An 18385-nucleotide genomic window follows, 5' to 3' on the forward strand; every position below is an offset into this window, starting at 1 on the left:
GCTTTAAGCATTTGACTGTGAATCACAGTGACAAATATATTTCACATTGTGATTCAGTGTTCACACTTGGATTCTATATATACTTGAGATAAAAAAAAAAATTAGAAAACAATACATTCTAGGTAAGATCCACTCTGAGATCTGGTAAAATTCCATTACAGTTCAAAAAAAAAAAATACTGGGCAAATCCCATGCCAATTTCTAAACCCACTTAAGGATGGGCACCCACCATCTGGAAAACACCACAGCACCTTGTGAAGCCAGCTCCGGTGTCACCCAGAGACACTGATTTCTGCCATCTCTAAGGATGTACTTCCACATGAACCAAAGTCCTCCAGCCCTGGTGATTCTGCCATTTGGAGACTCTGAGCTGCCTGATGCAAAACACTGCTGTGGCTGGGGAACTTAGTGGTAGCCTCCCTGTGACCACCTCTGGGGCCACAATGCTAGTGTTGGGGATGAGGCTGAGCTTGACACCACCAACCTCATTTATAAAGTCTGTTGATGAGATTTCTACCTTCTTTACATCTGGTGATTACTACTACTCATGAAAAGGTTGCTTTGAAGAGAGGTACAAGCAAACTCATGATAATAGTAAGAGAAACAACTCGAATGTCTGCTCATAACTTCCACATAATCCTAACGGTGAAAGCAAGCTGGCGGTGTCTTATCAAAGGCCTTTGTGTAGCAATTTCCATGAAGCATTATTAAGTGATGAACTGGAAGCAAAACACAGTGGACAGGAAGCTCTGGTTTCTCTAAGAAGCAACACACGTAAGATTGTGGAGGCATAAAATACCCTGGAAGGACATGTAAGGAAATGGTGACTGGTATCCTTGGAAACGGGAGGATTGGTGAACAGGGATAGGAGAGGCTACTGTGTCATTGTTCACCTTTTAATACATATATCCATGTATGCAAACATACATGATTTAAAGGAGTTTCCTTTTTCATTTCTCTGAACAAGATATGTAAATTGCTAATTTCACAATTGCATTAGCTAACATGGGCACTTAAAATTGCAGCTTGATTGCACTATGATGTACAGGCGGTAGCAGTCACCCTCTTAAAGTGGACATACACATTGGTATTTAATGGCATACCCACAGATTTGTTTAGCCATCCCATTACGCAATTTCAGAATATTTTCTCTTTTTGAGAACAGAAGGGGGGTGGTTATTGAGAGAGAGAGACTGCAAAGAGGAGCAGCGGGTGAGTCAGGAGAGGTCATTTATTAATTTTAGAATATTTTCATTACCCCAAAGTAAACCTTAGCCAGAACCTCACCCTCCCACCTCTGACAACCATAAATATCTATTTTGTTTCTGTGTATATATATATCTATATATATATATGTATGTTCTGGACATTTCATATTAATGACATTATATAACATGTGAGTGCCGTCTTTTGTGAGGCATAGTATTTCTAAGGTTTATCCATGTCACAGCATCTATCAATACTTTGTCCTTTTTCATTGCCCAATAATATTCCATTGTAAGAATAGGCCACGGTTGTTTAACCATTCATCACTTGATGGTTGTCTGGGTCATTCCCACCTTTTTGGCTATAATGAAAAATGTTATTATGAACATTTATGTAAAGGCTTTTGTTTGGATATAAGTTTTAAATATTCTTGGGTCTATACCTACTTGTAGAATTCCTTGGTCCTCTGGCAACTCGCTGTTGAATATTTTGAAGGAGTGCCAAACTATTTCCAAAGTGACGGCACCATTTTATGGTCCTACTAGTAATGTATGAACATTCCAATTTCTCCTTATCCTCTCCAAGACTTTTTTTTTTTCCATTTTAACCCGCCTAAAATGGGTGCTTTTACAGCATTTGATAGCAAGCTATTTTTTCCTCCAAAGCAAATATATTTACTAAGTGAGCCCCAGAAGGGAAAAAAAAAAAAAAGAAACCAACAACAACAAAAAACTTCTTCCAGCTTAAACTTCTTCCAGCTGTGGAAAGTCCTTTGCAGCTTGTGGGGAGGGGCAAATCTGTTGCAGCCAGGTGCCAATTTCAACAGGCTCATGTACCACTAAAAATCTTAAGTCACCAAACCTTGGCCTAGGCTTGAAGCAAGAGGTGGGAATAAGGCTGTTGTGATTTAAAAGGCACAAGCTGCTCTTTACTACCCAAAATTTGTTTTAAGCGTGATTCTTTGCAGAGGTGATTCCCCATTTTTAAGCAAAACAACACATAAAGCATTCTTTGGCTCTAAATCTCTTCTATCTGTCTGCCTGTCCCTCCATCTGTGTGCCCGACTCCTGCTCAGCTGTGTGTCCGCCAGCTGGAGTGGACTAGTTCAGAGTACAGGTCTCAGGGTGGAGCCTGGGTTAGTGCCAGCTCATTTTCAGATTTAGGTATTTCGAAACAGAGTTTTAGACATGTGCAGGGTTTAGGTATCCACCCAAGCAATCTATTTTCATGTGGAGGGAAATTTCAGACTGTAATAACTATAATGAGGCAAAATGGGATGGGATGGGGGAGGAAATTGTTATGAACCCTTGGATATTAATCCCCACAAACCCCAAATTTGGAACTGCCATACATGATCATTATTAACATTTATGGAGGGTGTACTTTGTGCTTGACACTGTTCTTAGGGCTTTCACTGCCTTGTTTTATTTAATACTCATAACAGCCCTATGAAATAGGTGTTATTATTACTGTGGTTCCCATTTTAGGAAATAGAAGCACAGAAAGTTCAAGTAACCGGCCATTATCACACAGGTTTATAAGTAGCAGAACCAGCTGAGCAAGCTAGGCAGTGAGTGCTGAAGCCCACATTCTAAACCACTAGGTTATATTGTCACACAATAAAAAAGCGAAGAATGCAGGGGACTGAGAAGGGCAAGCCCTTTGGCTGGGCCAGACCACTGAAAACCTCATCTACTCGTTTAAACTTCCGCAGCTGAAATAGCACATACCTGAGTTTCTGGATTCCCTTGCAGCCGGGGTTGACCATGTGACCTGGTTCTTTAGTTCTCCACTATGACATATAAGGGAACATTTGCTTCCACATGGCAGGGGGAGGGGAGATTTGGGGAGAGGATTTTATCTCTTGATACCTATTCACATTGTGCTTCCTGCATTTGACTTGGATGCAATGCTTGAGCAATGGCAGCCAGCTTGTGTCCATGACCATAAGCTAAGAACAGAAAGTTAGTGTGCTTAAGATGGCAGAGTTGAAGAATTTTTACATCTGGACCCTTGATGAACACACTATGAAACTGTCTACTTCTTGACAGTTATTGGTGACAATTATGTGTTTATGCATCTATGGAGAGGCAGTAAAGCATAATAGTTAAGAACCTGAGCTTGTGGATCTAGGTTCAGATGCTGACTTAAGGACTTAGTAGCTCATAACCTTGGGCAAGTTCCTTAATCATTCAATGCCTCTACTTACTCATCTGTAAAATGGAGATAATAAAAGACCCCCCTGTGCAGGGTTATCTTGAAGGTTAAATGAACTAATACATGTAAAAGACTTTTGAATAAATACCTTGAATAAGAATAATACCTTGAATAAGAACTCCATGAATGTTGGTGAATAGTATCTTTTCTCTGCCCTAGATTCCCCCCCCCATTTTTTATTTAGAAAAATTTTGAGTCTACAGAAAACTTGCAAGAATAATATAACAAAAAAAAAAACTTATAGGTCCTCTCTGGTGGTGCAAGGGGTTAAGCACAGCACTATGAAGCTGTCCGCAGCCACTGCAGCATGAGTTCAACCCCCGGCCAGGGAGCTACCCACATGGCACAGCAGACCTCTCCTGTCTCACCCACTGCTCCCCTCAGCGGTGTATTTCAGTCAGTCTGCCTGTTCTGTTTCCCACTCTGTCTCTGGCAAATCCTCTCACCCTCCCCACCCCTGTACCTCTGGCCTGCACCCCAGTTCTTGTATGCATAAATAAATAAATCTTTTTTAAAAAACTTATGTTTTTAGACTTACTAATTAATCTAGACTTACTAATTAATTTGTTGCTATATTTGCTCATCTGTGCTATGTGTGCATTTCCCCTGAATCTCAGGGGAACCATTCAGGGGAACCATTGTAGGCAGGCTAGTTTGTATTGTTATTGGTATGGTAGCCTGTTACTTGTATATACAACATGTGATCCAAACTAGACCAGTTAAACAAATTCTTCCTTTGAACTGGCATCTTGGAGTAGGGTAATGAGAAGACAGGATTAAAACGATTGTTTTTTTTTGTTACTTCATTGTCTTTATTCTGTGTTTTGGGTAAAATATTTTTGGTTTTTTCCTATATTGACTATTGACTGTTGGTCTTAGATAAGCTGATGAAACATCTTCTATTCTTCCAAAAGGAAGGAAACTTCTGATATTTCTGGACCAAGTCCTCTAATCTTGCATTGGGTTCTGTGAGTTTCTGCATATCATTTTACTACATTCCAGAAATCTATTGCTGTTGCTTGCAATCCAAGAACCCTGACTGGTACCACCGCCCTGGAGAAAGTGAGCACTGGTCCTGGGAGCAAGCAAGCAGAGGCTTTATGCAATCACAAATGTAGGCAACCTCTCTTCATTTTTGGAGGACTTGAGCACAGAATTTAAGCTTCTGTATTCCCTTGGCCAAGTCAACTTCATTGGCATAGGAGTCTCAGAATTTGAGACTATTTCTCCTGCCTATTGAAAGTTCTCAACCACAGTTCAACAAAAGTCCACAGTGGTAGAATGCGTGGGTTATCAGTTGCTTTTTATAACAAAGAACTTCAAAATCCAGTGGCTTATAAAATAACAATTTTATTATCTCTTATGATATTGTAGGTTCATGGAGCTTACCTGGTGGTTCTTCTGTTCTAGATCTTGTTGGTTACCTGGGGTGTGAAGGGACTGGAAAAGGCTAGAAGCCTGCAAGAAGGCTGACTCTTGTGACTGGTAGATGCTACTGCCTCTTGGCTAAGAAGCTGGGGCTGTCAACTGGGTGCTTGAATGTTCCTCCATGTGACTACTCACATGGCTTTGGCTTCCAATAACAGCGCAACTGGGTCCCAAGAGGAAGGGAGTATAAGTTGCTAATCATCTATAGCAGGGACTCAAAAGCTGCCTCCTCCCCACCCCCTGCCATGACTACTCAATTTCCATGGGTCAGATAGTCACATAACATCCCCAATTCAAGGAAGAGGAAATAAAGTTTACTCTTCATGGAGTAGGGACCTGTGCACACAGTGGGGAAGGACGGAGGTCAGGTATCTTTACAGACTATTTACTAGAGCATGTCACTCATTTCGCTTAGATTTTTAAGTCTAGAGTGGTATTTCCCAGATGTCACTCAGTACGGCATTGTGTACAGTTTCCATCAAATGCTGCGAAATGTCAGCATGGATGTTACTTCTTCCTGGAAGCATTCTCTAGGTTCTCTATCTAACGCCCTTTGAGTTAGAGGTCTGTCCTTGGGGTTCTCAAATAACTTGTATATATCTTTTTATGCTTAGTGTAAGTTTTTTTTTTTAAGATTTATTTATTTATACAAGCACTGGGTACAGTCAGAAGCGCGGGAGGGTGAGAGAATTCACCAGAGCCAGAGCGGGGAACAGAACAGGCAGACTGACGAAGTACACTGCTGAGGGGAGCAGCGGGCGTGGCAGGAGAGGTCTGCACACCATGTGGGACGCTCACCAGCGGCCGGGGATGGAACTGGCGCTGCCGAGACTGCGGGCAGCTTCACAGCCCAGTGCTCAACCGCTGCGCCACCAGGGGAGGCCCTACTTAGTGTAAGTTCTACTTTCTGTGATCCTGTGTCTCAATAGACTGTTTTTCTTGCCTCCTTCTTTCTTTTCTTCTTTTTTAAACCTACTTTCTCCTCCCCCTTCTTTCTTTTCTTCCACAAATGACTATTAGTGTTACGTTAGGCCAGACACTCATCTAGGTGTTGGAGATAGTGCAGTAAACTACTAAACAGACAACTTTCCTGCTGTCCAATTGGAGCTTATTGTCTAGAGAGGAGACAGAATGTTAAAAAAAATTTAGAGTGTTAATCATGATGAAGAAAATAGTGCAAGATGATCTGACTCTGTGCGTGCATGTGTGTGTATACGTGTGTATGTGTGAGTGTGTGTATACTTTATAAGGAGGAGACATTTAAGCAAACATCTGAATGACAATAGGGGCAAGTCAGGAGGAAAGAAAATTCCAGACAGCAAAGGGAAGGGCAAGTGAAAGGCCCTGAGGCAGAAGCATGCTTGGTATGTTCAGGAAACATCAGGAATGTTAATGTCTGGCATGGGGTAAGAAATGAGAAAAGATAAATACTTGAGATCAGAGCGGGAAGCTGAGACCAAATCAATTAGGGTCCAGATTTTATCCCAAATGTAATGGGATGCCACTGGAACATATTCAGGTTGGAAGTGACATAATATAATCTGATTTTTCAAAGATCCCTCTGTCTAGTGTGTGGGGAGAGGCTTATAGGGTGACTAATGGGAGAAGCAAGAAGAGCAGCTGGGGACAGTCACAGCTGTTTAGGTGAAAGATTGTGTAGGATCTTAGTATCTAACATAGTATTTATTATCTGGTGCTTAATGAGGGGGTGGATTCATCCAGACAGCACAATTTGCTGAGCACGTACTATTGCTAAGTGCTGTAGTGGGTGCTGACATAGGACAGAGAACAAGACACAAGAGACAAAAGCCCTTCCTTCACAGAGCTTTCATTCTTTTTTTTTTTTTAAGATTTATTTATTTATGCATATAAGAGCCGGGGTGCAAGCCAGAGGTGCGGGGTGAGAGGATTCACCAGAGACAGACTGGAGAGCAGAATAGGTGGATCCACTGAAATACACTGCTGAGGGGAGCAGCGTGTGAGCCAGGAGAGGTCTGCTGTGCCATGTGGGTCCCCTCCCTGGCCGGGGATCGAACTGGTGCTGCAGTGGCTGCGGACCCCTTCATAAGCTGCGTCTTAACCCCTTCTGCCACCTGGGAGGCCCCACAGAGCTTTCATTCTAGCAAAGTAAAGAGCTAATAAATTCCATATGTAAACAAAAATGATAGTGTTTCCAATGACAAAAAGTGCTGTGAAGAGAAATGAAGCAGGGAAGAGGGGTAGAACAAGCCAGGATTGGAGTGGGGTGGAAACTTAAAAAAGAAAAATGAGAGATAGTCTCATTGAAGAAGTGACATTTGGACAATGACTACGGGGGAGATGAGAGAGTGAACTATTTGGATTTTCTGGGAAAAAAGTGAACTAGGCCAAAGTGAAATAGCAAGTGAGTCCTGAGTGTGGTAGGCATGTTGGAGGAACCTAGGAGTTCATGCACCTGGAGTTAAGTAGTGAGTGATAAGACATGGAGGCACAAGGGGAGGAAAGGTACTGGTTGTGGGATTTTGCAGGTTACTGTATAGATTTTGGGGGACAGACAGTGTTACAGGGCAGGAGGAGGAGGGGCATTCCAGGACCCCCAAACCTGCCTGCTCTAAATAGGTTCTGCCATCTGCGGCATCAAGACAAAGTATACTCTAGTAGATAAGGCCTTTAATGGAAAGGGATTTTAATGCAATTAGTGTGCAATAAAGAGAAGAGAAGGCAAAGAATAGATAAGATAGTTTTTGTATGAAACACCCAGAGTTATATATCTTCTCATGGGTGAATGTCCAGCCGAACAAGGTTGGCCCAAAATGGGACCACTGAGGCCCAATAGTTTGCCACAAGTCCAAGACACCTTCTGGTAGGGACCCATAAGAAAGGGCCAGATAAGTGTGGAAGGAAAAGAGCAAAATCAAAATCAAGATAAACGCTGCTAAGGGCCTCTCACCCATGTCTCTGTTTCTTTCAAGTGTGTCCTTTCATGTCCCCCAAGTTCTGGTGCAAGTGCAAGGCTGAGAAGCAAGTGCAGCTTCTTCACGTCTCTCTGCTGCATGTGCCTCTTTCAGGTCACCTTGCTCTCCTTCCCTGTCTCCACTCCAGCTTCTCTCTGCTCAGTTCCACACTTTCTCAGGGTGGGGCAGGGACCCTTTCCCCTGGGGAAAATTTCCCTTTCTCTGAGGACCACTCTGTCACAACAGAGCCACTTGGTTTTTCCCAGGACCGCACTGGCTGCTATATTGAGAATGGACTCCAGAGAGAATGGGTGCTACAGAAATAGGGAGAACGGTGAGGAAGTTACTGTTAGCCTAGGTGGTTATTTATTTTGTTCTGTACACACTCAAGACATTTAATACTAATTTAGTGTTATCATCTAATATACCACCCACATTAAACGTTGCCTGTGAAGTCCTTTCTACATTTGAAAAAAAATCTTAATCCGGCAAGTCTCATTCAGTGCATTCGGGTTTTACCTCCTCCATGCACTGCTATTTTTAAGTCTGTGCTTAGGTGTTTTGCAGCGTGTTCCACATGCTGGATTTGTCTGATTGTGTTTTCATACGATCAGTGAGCTCTTTTTTGGGCAAGACTTCAGAGGTGGCTTTGTACTTTCCGGATTGCATACATGATGTCAGTTTTCAGTGATGCTCAAGTCAATCACTTGGCAAAGGTGGTGTCTGCCAGAGCTCTTTGTAAAGCAATGCACTTCACGGTTGTAAGCGCTACGCATTCCGGGGTGAACACACTGCGAGGATACTATTGTCCAGCCACCTTTCACCCAGGCATGTCCATGAGCATCTAATGAACAGCGTCGTAGCTTCTGACCTTCTGACCTTGTGCCTCAGTTTGCTCATCTCAACAAAGACAACAGTGGTCCCTCCAGGAGGGCTGTTTGGAGGCTCTGTCCTTGGCATGCAACAAACGCTCCACAAACGTGGCCAATTTCGTTAGCGAGGGCGAGTGTGCACGCCCGAGGGCCAGGGCGAGCCCTGCACGCCCGCGCGGGGGGCGCGCCGCAGCGGCCAGCGGTGGCCGCAGCCTGCAGGCGCCCACCCGCCACGCCCTCGCGCCGCGGAAGCCGGGCGGGGCCGGGGCCCGGCGCCCGGGCCGCGCAAGGCCCCCTGGGACCGGTAGTGCTGGGCGTGGCCGCGGGACTACAAATCCCGGCGGCCCCCGCGCCGCGCTCCAGCCGCTGCCGCCTGAGCCCCTCCACAGCGACGGCGGCGGCCGCGGCGGCTGGTCGGTGGCGGCGGCGGCGGCGGTGCCTGCGGGCTGCGCGGCGAGTTTCCGACTTGAGGCCGAGCTGCGAGGAAAATGGCGGCGGGCGGTGAGTGAGAGAAAGGCGGCGCGCGGCGCGAGGGCCGGCGTGCGGGGCGCGGGGCGCGGGCGAGCGGGGCCGCCGCGAGCCGGGGCCGCTGCTCTGCGGAGGCGCCTGAGGGGCGCGCCGAGCGGGGTCCGCTGAGGCAGTTTCGGGGCGTCGGGGCCGCGCCGCCTCCCCGCAGCCCGGGACGTGCCCCGCTGAGGAGGGGGTCCGGACTGCGCGGCGCCGGCTCGGAGGGGGTCCCCGTGCGAGGGTCCCCCTGAGGAGTTTGGGGGCACCTCGGGTGTCCGCTGCCCCCGCCTGTCCCTGAAGTTTCTGGGCTCCCCGGCCCCCCGCGGTCCTCGGGGTGCCCTGGCTCCCCCGGCTGCCCCTGGCGCCCTCGCGGGGGACTCGGGGGGCTCGGGGGGCGGGGGGAGCCGCCCGCGCCCCGACCCCCGCGCGGGCCGCCAGCCCCCTCAGCCCCCTCAGCCCCCGCCGGGCGTTGCTGCGGCGTCTCTCCCCGCGCCCGGGCGTTTGGGGCGTTTCAGCCCCGTTTCCCCGCGGGGCGGCCCGGCGCGCGGGCGGGAACTTGGAGGCTTGACTTCGGGGCTCGGGGTCTGCCGGGCGCTGCCCCCCGTTCTCCTCGCCCGTCCCCTCGCGGGCGGCGACTCCGCGCAGGTCGGGATTTAAATCAACGGCTTCTCCGGCGCGCGCCTCGCGGGGGCCGCTGCTCCCGGGGTCGCCGCTGCTCCCCGGCCCGCGGGCGCCGGGCGGAGAAGTTCGCCGGGGAGGGGCCCGGGGGTGACAGCATCTCCCCGAGGCCGCCGCCGGGGCCCGGGGCTCCCGCTCGGGGCGGCGCGGGTCGGGCCGGGAGCCTCTCGGAGCCGAAACTCCCCCCCCGCGCCGCGGAGCGTCCTCGCTGCAGTTTGAGCCGCTCCGGGGCCGGCCTGGGGTGGTTACGAAGCCCGGGCCGGGCCGGGGCCGCCGCCGAGGACCCGCCGCGCCCTGCGGGGGTTTTACGCCGAGTGGAGGGAGAGGCGCGGGCGCGGCGGCCGAGGCTGCTGCGGCGCCGGGTTTAAATGCCTGCTTCGCCCCCGCCAGCCGGTCCCTGGCTGCGAGACACCTTCCGTTTTTGTTGCAGCAGGTTGTTGAGAAGACGGTGGAAAGAAAAAAGAATCACAGGTCTTCACCGAGCGCTGCAGAAACCGCAATGTTACATGGAAACCCGAACCGTGCTTGAAAAAAATGTAGAAGGTGGCCTGCGGGCTTAGAATGGGCTGTGCTGGCGCCGGGGGGCAGCCGGAAAGGCAGATACATTGAGAAATGAGTCTCCTCTCAACTCTCCCGTGCCCCCTCCTCGAGCAGGAATTGTGGCTGGTTTCTGCAGGGTCCTCTGGAGTCAGTATCACAGGGTTTGCATGTGCAGCACGCTCGTTGGGTGCCAGGAGCGGGAGAGGAAAATGAAGAGAAGAAAGGGAAAATGTGGTGGGAAAAGACTGTTTTTTTTTTTTTTTTTTTTTATTGTGTAAAAGATGCTGGTCGCTATTTGAAAGCGCTTCCGAACTTACTGCTCATGTTGCCTTATCTGTCAGCACCCTTCGGGAAATAATCTTGGGGCTTGAGGATGAAGAACCCCGCTAGGGTTCATTGTATGTAAAACGAAGCCTCTGTTTGTAACGTGTAAAATGATATTGAACACTATAGCTCCTGTCACTGGGGGTTGCTTCAGGTTCTGCATTTAAATGAGCAGTAATCTAGATTGCCCATGATCCTAAATTATAGGGGATTTCACGTATCGATATAAATGACTTAATAATCCAATCAGCATTAGAAAAAGATGCATATGCCAATTCCGCCCTAGAGAACTACGCACATTTTGGACAGGAGAATGGTGGATTTAGTGGGAAGCTGTAATTTTTTTTTTTTAGAGCAGTTATAAGAAATGTTTCTACCATAAAATATTTAACGCCAGAGACTTTGAAAATGCAAAACAATCCCAGCACAATTAACAAGATTTCTAAACTTTGTGAATGGTTTTAAATTTACTAACACTAACTGTTCATTAAAAAATCAATAATATGAGAGTTTAGGGCATTAGGGATTACATTAAATAATTCTCTATTTTAAAAATGAGTGTACTGCACATTTTTCTGTAACTCATCTCCAACCCACACCCTAAACAAATAAGTTAGAATTCATTCAATGAGGAGAGAGTTGAACCCTGGACTCTTCCTAGGAGCCTTACAAATAAAAAGTACTTCTTGAAATGGTTACTTCTGGCTTCTTGAATGGTCTTTTGAAATAAGTTTCCTTAACTATGGCAGGGGCATAGAAAAGATAGAAAGTTTTGAAAAATTAAGGTTTTTGAGCATTAGCAGTATGGTTCTAGATTAGTTCCTTTTATGTGACGACTACTGTGCTTTTGATAGTCTTTTTAATTTTTTTGATAAGTCTTTTAAAAGATGGTCAGAAATTATTTTAGTTTGGGCAGTAGGGTAAGATTAAAAAAAAATAAACCCAATGGCTATTTTTCCTTGATTGGGTTAATTAAAATAAATGGCTGTAGGGTTCTTGTATTTTTTGAGACTGTATAGTTCAAGTAATTGCCAGAGGATGTAGGTTACTTTTGAAAACTGTTAATTTGTTGCAAGTTTGGACCTAGTAGAGCCCCTCCAGTGACTGTTGATAAACTCAGCAGAAGGGAGTACAATTGATTACAGTTACTCTTTTGATGCTACCTAGCACTAGAAAACAGTTTTGTTATGATTGACAAAATAATTGAGGCAGGATAGTTTCTTATAGGATAAACAGTTTGGTTTGAATTTACCGTACTCTTTAGTTGGAATATTCCCCCCCCCTTTTTTTTCATGATTGAGTGGTGAAAACTTTGGAAGCAGAAATTGGTATTGGAATTGTAAACTTTATTTTTTTTCTCAGTTAAACAGATTTAAAGGGGTGGGTGATGGTCATTAGTTTAGAATCTCAGGGATAGCATTGATATTGAATGCTGTAGTAAAATGTAGGCACTTTCTTTTTTATGAGTGTTTTTGAGGGTGGGGGAGGGGTTGCAACATGAACTTTTCAAAGTTAAGGTGGAGGAGGGCCTCTATTGTAATGAGGCTTATTCCTTTACTTTGTTAATGTTTGCTAGGTAAATTCATTTGGTTTTCTGACAGGGTTTCAGGGAAAAGATTACTTTGAGTTAAGGATGCCATTTTTCCAGAGCCTAACCTTATTTTCAGCTCCCTAACAAATTACGGAATTGCCTCAAATTTAATCGCCTTTCCCGTTCCTACCTTCTGGTGGAGACTCTTAAATGAACAGGAAAGTGGCCAGAAGATACACAGCAGGAGTAGAATGGAAGACCTGCAGATCTGGAAGGCCGATTTATCCACAAACTGGATAATCTTCTTAAACTCCCTACTGTCAGTTCTCAACTTTGTTAGCATTAACTCAATTTGGTAGACTCTGCTGGGCCAGGTTAGTTCACAGGGGGCAGTCATGAAGATCTATTTAACTGTGTGGTAAATTTTGTGGCCTGTCGGCAAAGGAATGAAGCCTCACCTCTACTGGCAAATAGGCTTTACCTATTTCAAAGAATATTCTAAGAGCAAGTAGAGTAATGGTGTCTTTTCATTTTTTTTTTTTGGGGGTGGGGTGGGGTAGTAGTATCTTTTCTGTTGTCTTTTGTTTTTCATCAGGAACATGTATACAATTTTTTCTTTTTCATTAATATTTTTTTAACCAATATATTCTAGGAAAGAGCGTGACTGTTGGTTTCTGCTTTCCTGTGAAGGTATTTAATTTTCTTGGTTAGAAGCTATGAGTGAGTTATGAAGCCTCACTTTTTGGAGACTAGGCTGACTGGGTTACTAAATTTAACTCTTCAATCACATAATGATGTAAAGGGAATATTGGCCTGCGTATCACACGGTAATGACTAAATCTACCCTCCCTGAGGTTTTGCTTTTGGTCACTATGGCAGCTGATTTGGAGTAGTAGATAGATGGGAAAGGACTGCAGAAGTCTGAATAATCCTCAATTAGGATAAGCCTCATGGTTAATTGAATGTTGAATGTACAGGTTAAATCCCATTATAACAGACTCCGGGGGACTAGCTAAATTATTTTGTTGTACTGGGATTGAGCTTTATTGAATATTGTTAAAAATAAATTCATCCTTTTTTTAAAAAAAAAAACTAATTTTATCTTTTTTTGAATGTTGGATTCTCTTTTTATTGAAGTAACACTGCAACCTAACCTGTTTCAGGTGTGTCTCATTAAAACTCACCATGGATATGTGCTGCATTAACCTCACTACGCTGAGTCCAGCTCTGTCCTCATACAGTTGTCCTCTTTTATCCAATTTACTGGTCCTCCTTCCACTTCCCTTTGGGTAACCACTGATTGGTCTTACAGTATAAATTTATTTTTGTTTTATTTAGTTCATCCATTTGTTTGCTTTCTTTATACGCTACAGATGAGTGAAATCATATGGTGTTTGTCTTTCTCCTGATTTTTTTTTTTTTTTTTTACACTAAACATATTATACTCTAGTCGCAGATGGCAGGGCTTCATTTTTTTTTTTTTTTATAGCTGAGTAGTATTCCATTGTTTATATACCACATCCTTGTTTGTTGTGGAGTGGAACTTAGATTATTTAATCTTTTTTTTTGGTAAAGGTGCTGAAAAAATTTTTATTGTATCTATTTGGCAACTTGTTACTCATGAACCAGTGTGTTTTACCTTCATATTTAATGCTTTTACCTTTATAAAGGAAACAGCCCTTGTTTGAACTGGATAATTTAGCTTCTCTACCTGCCTTGTCTCCAACTCCTCTGATTGATCTCAACAACCAAATAAGTATTAATAAGTACTACTGCCACCGGCAGAATGTGGTCAGGGGAAATGGGAAATCCCCCAGGTTTCCAGGTGATTGCTTCGGGTAGTTTTTTTCTATGTCTGACAACTTTCAAAAAGTAAAAGAATATACTTCACTTTAATAAGAACTTTTCTTAAATCGGCAGTGATTAAAGTAGCCCTTTTCTAGTCAGCCAAATGGAGTTTGAGACCTTTAGATCTCTCTAGGGGTTTTGTATTTTTTCAAAGTGTTAGTGACATTGTAGTCTTCAACTTTAGGTATGTATAAATATGGGATATTCAGAAACAGTTAATACATATGAGAAAAATACTGTTCTTATGCCAGAAATACACTTTTTTTCTTTCTGTTCTGTATTTTTTGATTGTAGTTTGCCAAACTTCAGGCATTCAGACTCTACTTTCATATCTGAGGCTAGCATTTTTAGCTTGTTTGGAGAGTTTTGACTGGGTGCAGCAAGACATTTTTGAAGTCATTCTTTTAAATAGGTATTCCATGAAGGAGGGGAAAAACTGAAAGAGGGAATTTCAAAGCAACTCAAGCAGTGTTTTGAAAAAGTTCTCAAGTCCTGAGAATAATGACTGACTAGTGGGCAGGAAGCCTTCAGTTGTATTGTGGTATTGTTCCTCCATCTTATGCATTTGAGAACTTCAGTACAAAAGAAGAGAGAAAGCTTGGGGCGGGGAAAGAAAGGGTTTTTAAAAAAGAGGGAGAGACTTTCAGAGTAAATATTCTTTGCTCTTTAAGTGAAATCTAAAACCAAATATTCTTACTTTGAAAACAAATATTTGTTTATCATAGCCTAATATCCTAAATGGACAATTTTTGTAAGTAAGTGTTCATTGTTAGAGCAGTGTGAACATATGCTCAGCTTTAATACAGAATTTTAATAAAAAGAATACATGGGGGGAAATCTTTAAATATTCCCCCCCTTGCTACCTGATCAGTATAATTTCTTTGCAAAGAAAACTTACTAATGAAAAGTTGAATAATATATAAGCTTGTATTGTGAGATTTGTGCAAATCAATCTCTCTGGGTCAGTTTCAAACTTATTAAACAAAGGGGGAATACGCAGCATCCAAACAGAAATAAAGAAAATTTGCTTATATTAGAAAATTCTGTAAACCGCAAAGCAGCATATGGATACGTAGTATTACCTTTTAAATTTTGTTGGCCGAACATTAAACAGATTAAGCTTGATACAGATGATGTGGAGGTACAGGTTTTAGTGCTGACTCATGAGTTTGGGGATAGGATGACTTCGAGCTACTAATTTCACCATAGTATATGCTACATGCAGCAAAATGTGTGTGTTCGCGTGCACGCACGCGTGCATATGTGTAGAGAGAGTGCATGAGCGCAAGAAAATTTTCAACCCTCTCTTCTGGTGTCAGAAAATGAAGTCATTTTCTTTACTCTCAGTAAAGCTGTCATCAGTGAAATGGATTATTGAATTTAAGTCACTCTGTAGAATAGCTATATCAGCTGATTTTATTCCCAGGTTGAAATTTGGTAACTTTATTTAAAAATGTTTCAAGAATTTCTCTTAACCAGTTTGTGTCTGTGGTCAACACATCCTCTGCTTTATCCAAAGCTCATCTCTTTCCTCCTTTACCTGCCTGGTGGTGGTCTGTTTTAGCACACTTTTCATCCCAGTCAAGGTAGTTGGTGCCATACTGTCAGAGCAAGTATTTTCTGTATCTAGGAAAATCTAACTTCACCAATGAGAAAAATAGCTCCACATGCATGTTGTTGGAGGGTGGGGGGTATTTTCTTCAAATTAAGAGAGGACCTTACTTTATTAAGTTTAAAAAATAATTTCATCATGAATCAGTAAAGGAATTCAGAAACTGGTTTCAAGGGGCATAATCACATTTAAAATGGTGGAAGCTTTAGGTGTTGTGGATCCCAAATTAGGCAAGCCTGAAATTGTGTACTGCCTTATACCCTCCAACCTTATACCCTCCAACCTTTCTTTACTCAGTACAAAATAACTTCCACATGTGACTTTTTAAAAAAAAGATTTATTTTATTTATACAAGAACTGGGGTACAGGCCAGAGGTGTGGGAGGGTGAGAGGATTCATCAGAGACAGAGCTGGGAGCAGAACAGGCAGACTGACTGAAATACACTGCTGAGGGGAGCAGAGGGTGAGACAGGAGAGGTCTGCTGCCCCATGTGGGTTGTTCCCTGGCTGCCCTGGGATCAAATACATGCTGCAGAGGCTCTGGACAGCTTCACAGCGCTGCGCTCAACCGCCTCCGCCACCAGGGAGGCCCCACATGTGACTTTTTAAACTGATTTTTCACACCAGCATTGTTTTAGCCATGAGACCTCAGCTTCAGTCATCTTTAACTTGCTACAGTTTGGCTGCTGCATGTTCCCTCCTAGGAACACATAGTTAATCAGTGTTTATTAAGCTTTTACTGTTTAAGGCTCTGAGAGAGTTAAAAAGGTTTTGACCTCCAAGTGCACACAATCAGGTACTCACATCACTTCAGTCTATTTGCCTATGTAGATGTGGAAAAGTTCAGAGGAAGCAAGGGGCTAGCCCTGACCAGGTGAGGGGATGGACGCAGGACTTTAAAGAATGATGAAGATTTTAATATGGAGGAGCACTGATCCTCTTGGAAAACCGTTAGCAAGAGCATGAAGTATTCAGTGAATGCTGAGGATGACATTGAGTAAAGTGGTTTTATTTTTGCACAAATCTATTGTTACATTTGCCTTAAATATATTTTTATTCTAATAGATTACTGTAATAGGTTTCAAATTGTTCTTTCCCTAGTCTTCTATATATTTCTGCTCATTTGATCGATACATCTTTTTGATCTGTTTTTTTTTTTTTTTTTTTTTTGCTTACCAATTTGCAGAATACACCCCAGATTCCTTCATATAATACTCGGTTGTCAGTTTTAAAAAAAATCATTCCCCTTTTTATTTGCCCCTTGTTAGACATGTCTGAAAAGATGTTAATTTTTTTGCCTCTTTTTCTTGCTATCCAATGTAGACGTAATGAATAGATCGGTTACATTTCAGTAAATTTTCCAGATTGCCACAACTGAAAATATATTTCTTACTTCCTGATAGGAATCTTAACTACCTCTTCACATGCATGGGGATTATTTATTGATTGGTAGGGCAGATTTAGTCAAATTGTCTTTTTTGAGGTAGGGACCAGTCCTTTTAAAAGCTTTTAAAGTTTGCTATTTTTTTTTCACTTACATTCGTTTTAAACCCCCTGCCCCCTTAAGTATTTTGATGTGAAGGTTTCTAGAGTTCAGCATGCAAGTCAGTTTTTCCAACCTGGAAATTGAGATAAGGATTAAAAAGTCCTAACTTTTTAATTTTAGGAGGATGTGCTGGGGACCTATTTCTCCATCAGCATTGTCCCAGTGAAGTCTGGGTCTTAGAGTATCTTCATATTTTCTCATTGCCCTAGGACTGGACAGTACTTCTATAAGTTGTTAATAAAATGTTTTTATTCAGTACCACTATTCTTTAAAGATTGTGAGCATTAAACTCCCTTTGTGATCTAGGAGCTTACAGTCTAGTTGAGAAATAAGTATACTTGAAAAACATAGCTTCAGCAACATAAGTGGTTCAGAAGTTCAGAGGAAGAAGAGGTCATTTTCAGTGGGTTGTTAGGGGAAGCTTCATGGAGGAGATGGAATAGATCTAAAGGGAATTAGTTGCTGCTTCTAATCTTTCTCTTGTCTTTTATTCTGTAGTGCTTAATTACAGTTAAAACTGATAGGTTTTTTTTTTTTTTTTTGAAACTGAAAAGAAGGTATAAACATGGCAGAGTTGGAGCAGTACAGGAAGGTGTATCATGAAAAAGCAGTCCTCCTGTTTTATTATTCCCAGGTCTTTGGCCTTAGAGGTTATTCTACACATACCGTGAATTTCTCTTCAGTTTCTTTTTTCCTGTTCTCTCCCTCTCTTTCTTATCTATCTATCTATCTATCTATCTATCTATCTATCTATCTATCTATCTATCTATCTATATCTATCTATGCAAGCACTGGGTACAGTCAGAAGTGCGGGAGGGTAAAAGAATTCACCAGAGCCAGAGCGGAGAGCAGAATAGGCAGACTGATGAAGTACACTGCTGAGGGGAGCAGCGGGCGGCAGGAGGGGTCTGCACGCCATGCGGGACCCCCCTCCAGTGGCCGGGGAGCAGCCGGGGATGGAACCAGCGCCGCAGAGGCTGCGGGCAGCCTCGCAACCCAGCGCTCAACCGCTGCGCCACCGGGGAGGCCCTCCCTCTCTTTTTTAAATTAACAAATAGTAGCACAGTGGTCTCCTACTATTTTTTATTTAAAAGAAGTTGGAGAGTCTTTCTATCCCTCACATTTTTAGAAGGCTGTATAATC

The 18385-nt window shown here is 43.6% G+C and overlaps 1 protein-coding gene across 6 annotated transcripts in view; it reads left to right on the forward strand.

Moving 5' to 3' along the window:
- The first annotated feature begins 9074 nt into the window (after window positions 1-9074).
- NCOA3 (nuclear receptor coactivator 3) overlaps window positions 9075-18385 on the forward strand; it is a 111256-nt gene continuing 101945 nt past the window's right edge. For 4 of the 6 annotated variants that reach the window (XM_037499898.2, XM_037499914.2, XM_037499922.2 and 1 more), the window contains exon 1: window positions 9118-9157. The gene's annotated coding sequence lies outside the window, so the exon portion shown is untranslated. Of the gene's footprint in view, window positions 9158-18385 lie in introns of all 6 variants that reach the window. The other 2 variants (XM_037499938.2, XM_037499946.2) reach the window with 1 other exon arrangement.

Source organism: Talpa occidentalis, unplaced genomic scaffold (genome assembly GCF_014898055.3).
Source record: "Talpa occidentalis isolate TD23 unplaced genomic scaffold, MPIMG_talOcc4v2.1 talOcc4.10, whole genome shotgun sequence".
In the NCBI taxonomy this organism is placed as follows: domain Eukaryota; kingdom Metazoa; phylum Chordata; class Mammalia; order Eulipotyphla; family Talpidae; genus Talpa; species Talpa occidentalis.